This window comes from Vespa mandarinia, chromosome 7 (assembly GCF_050613455.1).
Source record: "Vespa mandarinia isolate Hongniang chromosome 7, ASM5061345v1, whole genome shotgun sequence".
Lineage (NCBI taxonomy): Eukaryota > Metazoa > Arthropoda > Insecta > Hymenoptera > Vespidae > Vespa > Vespa mandarinia.
Genome location: NC_140816.1, coordinates 3,705,001 through 3,712,500, shown reverse-complemented (window position 1 = coordinate 3,712,500; position 7,500 = coordinate 3,705,001). Strand labels below are relative to the sequence as shown.

General features: G+C 33.1%; 1 protein-coding gene across 6 annotated transcripts in view; it reads left to right on the top strand.

The window, feature by feature from the left end:
• Positions 1-7,500, top strand: part of LOC118440615 (uncharacterized) — a 206,114-nt gene that overhangs the window by 75,982 nt on the left and 122,632 nt on the right. For 4 of the 6 annotated variants that reach the window (XM_035863908.2, XM_085658185.1, XM_085658188.1 and 1 more), the window contains exon 2: positions 956-1,023. The gene's annotated coding sequence lies outside the window, so the exon portion shown is untranslated. The remainder of the gene's footprint in view (positions 1-955; positions 1,024-7,500) is intronic. The other 2 variants (XM_085658187.1, XM_085658189.1) reach the window with 1 other exon arrangement.

Below are 7,500 nucleotides of genomic sequence, written 5' to 3'. Positions count from 1 at the left end.
TTTCTCGATATGCTTCTAAATCTCTAATCATAAAGGATCGAATTAATTAATATTTATAGAGAGATATCGTTGTAAAAAATTAAATTGAAATAAAATACATTGGAGAAACTATCGATCGTATATATATATATATATATGTATATATGTATACCACTCACGTTATTTAAGCGAGTCATCATAATCCGATTGGATAGCAAATTCTTCGAAAGAGAATCTCCGTAGCGAAGTGCCGTGTAAATATTATACAAACGTCTTTTCGACCGCTCCGGGGGTCTTTTAGAGTTTATCCTCTTCTTCGTTTCTCAGGATCTTCTTATACCTGAGGTGCTGTTAGCGTGTGCATAAATGCATTTGCTCATATCCCAAAGTAATCCTCTTCGTTCTTCAGTCATTTCTATGATGGGGCATACAAAGCTTAGAAACAGTCGTCTCGTACTTGTGTCGTTTCATAACCATCTCTCTCTCTCTATCTATCTATCTATCTATCTATCTATCTATCTATCTATCTATCTATCTATCTATCTCTATCCATCTCTTTTTTGTCTATTCCGTCGTAAATCTCATACTTGCATTTTTTCTGTCTCCTCTCTCTCTTTTTCTCTCTCTTTTGTCTCTCTCTCTTTCTCTCTCTCTCTCTCTCTCTCTCTCTTTTTCTCTCTTTATGAGAACGTACGACTACTAACTACCTTTACGAAATTATACGTAATAACGTGATGCATATTTTATGCGTCACAGCACGTAAACCGAATTATGGAATTTTCCGAGGAGAAAATTTTGTAAAACGACAAACCTGCGTGTATGCGTATGTATCTGCATTTTTTTTTCTTCGTATGTGTTTATGCACGCGCTCGCGCGTGTATATATATATATATATATATATATATATATATATATATATATAACGTAGCATACTTTTACGAGCTACTTGTAACGCGTTTGCGTTATTATTTTTCAGACAGAGCTTTGGCCGAGGGAACACTTCGGCGAGACGACTTTCCAGTGGAAGGACATGTTTTCTTTATGGTACGTTTAGATACTACTATTACTATTACTATTATTACTACTACTACTACTACTACTACTACTATTACTACCGGAATACTACTATCGATTTTTATATACTTCCTTTTTTTTATTGTTTCTATTTTCTTTTGGTTTAAAGCTCATCTTTTGAAATTTAGTTGGTGGAAAATATTAATAAGACAAGGAGGAGAAGGGGTGGGAGGAAGGGAAAAAGTGGATTCCATATCCTCGAAATGTTTTATTATTAAGACTCTTGTCTTGTTGCGTTTTGTCTTTTTTATTTATTTTTTTCTTCTTTCCTATATATATATATGTATATATATAAATACCTACGTCCAATCGTGGATTAATTTAAGTAATTACTTACGTACGTAGAAACATACGTACATATATAAATGTTAGTTGCAAGTTAAAGAGATTAGAAATTCCTTCGGAACTAGATAGAGAAAAAGGAAATTCACGTTTTTTCATGAGGAAGAAGCAAGATGTCTCTTTTCTTCGAGCAAAGGAGAATTTCTTTCGGTTCGCGGACCAATAGACAACGCGGTCGAGTCAAGGAGTCAGCTGCCTATTAGGGAAACGAAGAGATTCCTGAGTGGCTCGTTGTAATACTCTCCTCTGTCCTTGCTCCTTCCATCTCTCTCTCACTCTTTTACTTTTTTCCCCTCTTGTTTGCTTGCATGCATACACACGAACGAGCAAGGGGTAAAAGAAAGATAGAGAAAGATAAAGAGTGAAAGAGAGGGAGAGAGAGGGAAGGAGAAAAAAGAAAGAGAGAGAGAGAGAGAGAGAGAGAGAGAGAGACTCAGGTACCCTTCACCGTTCACGAACAGGAGGCTGAGCATACTCGAAAAACAGCATTAGTGTTTCGCGACGAAGAGACAGAAAGCCTGTGCACGTATATATAGCATCACCTTTGTATAAAGACTAGATCATGCATAGAAAATAGAAACGATTCTCTTTACATACATATGTATAGTACGTACATAGAGATTCTTATATTATTGTGCTTGGCACGTGCTTATTACGAGATAACCACTTCATCGGGAGGAGATTATCGTTTGATTTTCCTTATCGACGAGGGACTTGTTTTTTTTTTCCTTCTACTTTTTCTTCTTCTTCCTTTTCTTCTTTTTTATTGTTTCATTACTAATAAACTTTATATCTGAGAATAACGTTGAAGTTGAATAATTTATTATTAAGAGAGATGTACGTATACATATACGTGTTTACTATATGGAATATCTAATTTGTTTGTTCTTGATAAACTGTATGATATCTAATGGGATAATATTACGAGTTAGAAGATTCTTGAAATTTTACGATCGTAAAGTGTATGTATATTTATTTGTTTGAAATGATTTTAGGAGTTTACGTTCAGTGATTATGAAAGGAAACTTTTGATAAGGAGTTAATAGTACGGGAAAAAAAAAGAAAATGTCCTAATCAAAACCATATGATCGAATTAAATTAATTTTGCTCGTTGTAATGTCCGCAATTTTTAAGATGGTTTTTTTCTTTTTTTTATTAAAAATTTATTTATATTAATATATATATATATATTTATAATTTAAATATTTATTTGTATAAACGTTTATATATATTGTATACATTTGTAAACATTCGTATACATTTATATATATATATATATATATATATATAATTTATGTATATAATTGTTGGTATAAGAAAATACACATCGAATTCAGTAGAAAAAAAAAAAAAAAAAAAAAAAATAAAAAAAGAAAAAAAACAACAATAATGAATTGGTGATTCCCAACTTCGTACATTAATAATTACGATAATAACGAGTATACTACGTGGACGATCCTAAAAATATCTCTATAGATCCAATTACACTAATGAAAGTTCGAATTAAGAATCATTGAAGGAAATTATAATGGAATTGATAATGTTTCGTCGATGAAAACCAATATTTTTATTGAATGTCGAAGAAGAAAAAGAATCATTATCTTTACATTTGAGTAAGTGGAATAAAGAAAGGATACGCGGCAGGTTCTTTTACTTAATCATTGTCATTATCAATGACATTGGACAACGAAGAGAAAGACAGAGAGAGAGAAAGACACTGTGATAGAGAGAGAGAGAGAGAGAGAGAGAGAGAGAGAGAGAGAGAGAGAGAGAGAGAGAGAGAGAGAGAGAGAGAGAGGAATAGGCTGAAAAGAACAGATTGTATTTTCCGACGGAAGCTTCTCCAGTTTCGATGGGAGGTGGAGGATCGATTTATTTGCCGAGGAAAGTCGTTATATATCGTGTCTGGGTTGTTTGGTCTGGCTGGTCGAGCTCTCTCGGTGGGTTGTTCCCTAACGTAGGTCGTTCACGACGAAAGGATCGTGTTACGATAAAGAACCGTTCTGTTTTCCTCACCCTACTTCTCTTTCCTCCTACTACTTTCTTTTTCCAAGTTGTTTCTTACTCTCGTTTCTTTGCTCTGTACGCTTTTCGTATCCTTCGTTGGAAATTCAAGTCGGCGATCGTCCTTGCGGTCTCTCTCTCTCTCTCTCTCTCTCTCTCTCTCTCTGTCTTTCTCTCATTCATTCTCTCTTTGTCTATTTGTCTGTATTTCTCTCTTTATCTCTCTCTCTCTCTCTCTCTCTCTCTCTCTCTCTCTCTCTTTCTGTCATTGCACGGTCTTTGCTCGTTCATAGCATAGAGAGTTCTCGTGACCAGATTTCTCTTCGTTATTTCTTTTAACTTAGCAAAGATAGCTTTGTTTGATCAACTCATTGAAAATTCTTAGGCGAAAGCAAACTATATCTATATTGAGCGAGTGATATCCTCAAAGATCATATATATATATATATATATATATATATATATATATATATATATATATAATTTCCTGACCTATTTTTATTATACGGGATGGACGGATTAAAATTAATCTTACGTTGTACAAAAGAAAAAAAGAAAAGAAAAAAAAAAGATCGAAGAAAAAAAAATACAAAGAAATTATTATTTTTCGAGACCTTCCTTTTTTAGGCCCTTGTGGTTTTACAGCCCTCTCCCTCTCCCCCCCTGTATAATAATAATAGGCTTGTGTAGTCGATACGATCCGAAAAAGAAGAAAGAAAAAAAAAAAAAGAAAATAAAGAGTAACCAGAGAAATAAAAAGAAATCAGCCCGAGATGTTTCGGGATAATGAGTGTAATTGAATTTTTGAAATCACTTAGAGGTTACTTTTGATGATGGGGAGGAGGGCGGGGATGATCGTGCTTGTACTTCCTTTTTCTTTTTCTATTTTTTTTTTTTTTTCCTTTCTCTCTCTGTCTCTCCCTCTTTCCTTTTTCTCTTTCAACGAATAAATGGCGAATAAAAGTTTGATAGAAATAGGAAGAAGAAAAGGTAACGTTTTTCAAAATGGCTGATGGCTACCTCATTCACGCACACCAGTTGTAGAGGTAGAGAGGAGAACCGACTGATCGATAGCGCGGTGACAGTACTACCCCCACTCTCTCCTTTTTCTCGTCTATCTCTATCTCTCTCTCCCTCCCTCCCTCCCTCTCTCCCACTCTCTCTGTCTCTCTCTCTCTCCTCTCTATCTCTCACTATCTCTCACTCTCTCTCTTTTTCTCTTTTGGGATTACCTCGGACGATTTCAAAATTGGAATTCGCCTTGATACCTTCTCGAGCGAACTACCCTTAACGTTTATCGACTTTTCTTCGCTTTTACACAATGCTTTTGAAGTTGTACGCCCGCCTTACAAGAGTCACTTTTGTTTTAATCGAATTGACTCTGTCATCGTAATCTCTTTTTAATTCTCTCTTTCAAAGATAGTTACGCGAATGGAAAGGGTGAAGGTTAAAAATAGAGAAATGATTCGTTTGCTTTGTTTTCTATATTGTAACAAAAAAGAATAAGAAAAAAAAAAAGGAAGAAATAAACAAAAGAAAAGGAAGAAAAGAAAAGAAAAGGGAAGTAAGGAAGGAAGAACAAATGGATAGAAAATAGTATAAGTACATATTTGAGAATATATTTTTACTATTTTCTATTCTCTAGTTTCTTGGTTAGATATGTGTGTCTATACGTATGGTAAATAATTAATATGTTCGCGTGAACAAACGTGAAAATCTTCGTACGAGCTTAGATATTTTCAGTAACTTATAGGTTGCATATGTGCTTTCTTTCTGTATGCGCGTGTACCTCTATGTATATATGTATGTGCGTGATTGTGTGTGTATGTAAACCAAGTATTTCCAGGTTATTTTAGATGAAATAACTTTTTATAGAATGAACTCTGAATAATCGAGTAGATATAAGTTGAAATTAAGTGTGATGATATACGAAGTACATTGATTATTCCAAATAAAGAATGTTATCTATGTTCTAATTAAAAATACAAGTAACATAACAAGCTTTTTTAAAGAGAATCTTTTCAAATATTTTTTCTTCTCTCCCATTCTTTTTTTCTTTCTTTCTTTTTGTTTTTAAAAAATAAGATACATGAATATATTTTGTAAATATACTTTCGTGCATTATATAAATATATTCTTTTAAGTGTATAGAAAAAATAAAAATAGATCTATAAAGAGCTTCAATTATTAATAATTAAAAATTATTAATGAGTATAAATTATTTTTAAATCGTACGATGAGAAACAATATTGTGTTACGATTTCAATAATTTCAACGTTAACAAAGTTTTAGAATAGTGAATCGATGAATGATGCTGATGGAAAAGTCGCTCAAAATAAAACTTTTTCTTTCTCTCTCTCTCTCTCACTCTTACTCTCTTTTTCTTTCTTTCTTTCTTTCTCTATTTATCTCTTTCTATTTCTCTTCAATCTTCGACGAAGTGATAGAGGAAAATTCGGAGTCAGTGTCGGCACGTTTCGTGCCGTACTATAACTCGACTCAATTACCGTGATTATCGCGGGCACGGACGCATATACACACACAATCACACACACAATCACACACACAATCATACACATACACACATACACACACACGTTCTGACGCGATGGAGGTACATGGCAATATTCGATCGAACCACTTGGAGGAGTTTTAATCGAAAATTATTCTCCGTTAAAGGTTCACCGAGAGAGAAAGAGAGAAAGAGAGATCGATAGATAGATAGATAGATAGATAGGTAGATAGATAGGTAGATAGATAGATAGATAGATAGATAGAAAGGAAGGAGGTATGGAGGTGGTGGTAGTGATGTAGTTAGGGGGTGGGGAGGCCTGAGCGATGCACCGTGAAAAATCAATTTGTCGACGAATCGTTCCGCGCTTCTACTTTCCGCTTGTTTTTACACGGACTTTTTTTCTATCTTTTTTCATTTTTTTTTTTTTTCTTTTTTTTTCCTTCGACCGATTATCGAGCCATCGAGAATTATCGATTAACGCGCAAGTTGTCTGCTCTCTTCAGATAGTTTTTATTTATTTATTCTCTTTCCTGGATTAGATAATGTTCATCCATTTTTGTAATGTGTGTGACTACGTCAGGGTTGAATATCGATCGATTAATTTATAGATTTAATCAACGAGTATTATCGATTGGCGTGTGTATTTTCGAGATATTTGTTTATTTTCTTTTACTTTCTTTCTTTTTTTTTTTTTTCTTTTTTTCTTTTTTATTACTAGGCGATGTCTCTACATTATTGCGATATGTATATTTACGTCAGGGTTGAGAATCGATTGATTAATTTATCGTTTTAATCATCCGTAATTATCGATTAATGTGTATTTCTTAGATATTTACTCATTTCTTTTATTCTTTTCTTTTCCTTTTCTTTTTTCTCTTTTTCCTTTTTTATTTGATTAGGTGAAGTCTATTCATATTTTATAAAATGTATCTATATGTACGTCAGGTTTGAGAATTAATCGATTAATTTATCGATTAACGTTTATTTTCGAGATACTATTTTTCTTCTTCTTCTTCTTCTTCTTCTTCTTGTTTTTATTTGATTAGGTGAAGTCTGTCTATTTTGTCTTCTATGTTTTTGAAGTCTGTCTATGTTTCTCTTTTTCTTTTACTTTTCTTTTTTTTTTTTTTTTTAATACGTACAAAACGTACGTTAGAGTACGAGCATCGATCGATAAATTTATCAATTTAACAGTCTGGTAATGTCGATTAATGTGTATTTACAAGATATTTTTCTTTTATTTGAGTAGGTGATGTCTATCTACTTTTATTATTTTGTATGTATGTATGTATATATATATATATATATATATATATATGTATATATATATACACTTACATACACATATTAGTCAGGGTTGAATATCGATCGATGAATTTATCGATATTATCACAAAGAAAACCGAGAAGTATCGATTCTTATGTACTTTCGAGATACATTTTTCTCTCTGTCTCTCTCTCTCTCTCTCTCACTCTCACTCTTTATCTCTCTCTCTTTTTTCAAGACCACATGATGCTCTCTTCATTTCCGTAATACGCGTTTCAGTGACGGACGTATCATTCGAAACACCCTCGTTTCGTTTGGCC